Source organism: Chrysochloris asiatica, unplaced genomic scaffold, assembly GCF_000296735.1.
Source record: "Chrysochloris asiatica unplaced genomic scaffold, ChrAsi1.0 scaffold00230, whole genome shotgun sequence".
Classification (NCBI taxonomy): Eukaryota; Metazoa; Chordata; class Mammalia; order Afrosoricida; family Chrysochloridae; genus Chrysochloris; species Chrysochloris asiatica.
In genome coordinates this window covers 4,087,471-4,088,801 of record NW_006408748.1, presented here as the reverse complement: position 1 = coordinate 4,088,801, position 1,331 = coordinate 4,087,471, and the positions used below count along the sequence as shown (strand labels likewise).

Genomic DNA, 1,331 nt, shown 5'->3' with positions numbered 1-1,331 from the left:
ACTAGAGAAGGTGCCTGAGTGAGTGGACACCCCACCCCCACCCCCAGAAGGTTCTACTAAGCATGTGCATAGATCTCCTTGAAATTTAAAGTGACAGTTTCCATTTAAAAACCAAATGGCAGCGCAAAACAGCCACAGCCAGCCCTGAACTGTTTATCACTAGGAAAAAGGACTGAACAGGGATTGTGGAGCAGGACAGGCAGACAAAAAAGAAAATAAGCAAAAATTAAATCCCACATTACGTCACAATGACCAACAGTGGCATCTTGAAATTTCCTAGGAATAAGAGTGAAAAGGGAAGCCCATTTGCTGACCATATCTACCTGGATGCAATCAGAAAGCATAAAAAATACCAAAATACACACCCATCTAAGTATTAAGGCCACAGATAGCTCCTGAATATGCCCAAAAAACAGAAACAGATGACCATATCTGCACATGTCCAGTAACAAGATAAAAGTGACTAAGGCAAATGAGCTGGAAGTAGACCTACACTCCATATTGGAAGAAAGACAAGCCTGAGAAGGAATTCAGAAAATGATTATAAAATGTATCAAAACACTATACAATGGAGTTGAGAAAAATAAGGAAGAACTCAGAAATGCTCTACAGGAACAATCAAATAAGATAGATACAGCATTGGAAACAATTCAAAACCTACAGAAACAGGTCCAAACGGTTAATAAGAGAATATCAGAAATGGACAATACACTGAAAGGGCAAAGGAATAGAATAGAAAAGAACCATCCAGAACCTTATGAGATGGCACATTTCAACTAGTTAGGACAAGCAGACAATCCTGGAACAGCTAGAGTGACAGAAGATACATCTTCAAAGAAAGATCATCAGGAAAAACCCAAAACAAAACTGTCAACATGACTGGCTACCACAAGAATAAGCAAGGTGTTCACCAGGAAGCCATTAAGGCGAGTAATCAAGTTCCTTCAGGACAAACTCTCCTCTAAGACTAAAACTCAAAGGGAACACATGAACAGGCATGTATGCTGGCTGGCGACCACATTGGTCTACTGCTGAGTGGAAGAGGGGAAAGACAGCCATGAAGAAAAGGGCTGAGTTCAACCACAGTCCATTGACTACGGTTGACATGGAGATGAGAGAGAGAAGAGGAAGGGCTGGTTGATCCAAAGTGTAGTGAGACCTGGGGACACCTGAGCCTGTGTACAAGGACATAGCCAAAGACAGCTGAAGCTGAGAGTGAAGAATCCAGCTGATATGAGGTGAGAGGAGATACACAAAAACACCCAAACTTGCATACACTACCCATTTGACCTAGCCTTGATGGCTTGATAATCAGAACTCAACTAGAGGAA

At 41.8% G+C, this 1,331-nt stretch overlaps 1 pseudogene; it reads left to right on the top strand.

Moving 5' to 3' along the window:
* Positions 1 to 1,331, top strand: part of LOC102839645 — a 131,122-nt pseudogene that overhangs the window by 19,292 nt on the left and 110,499 nt on the right.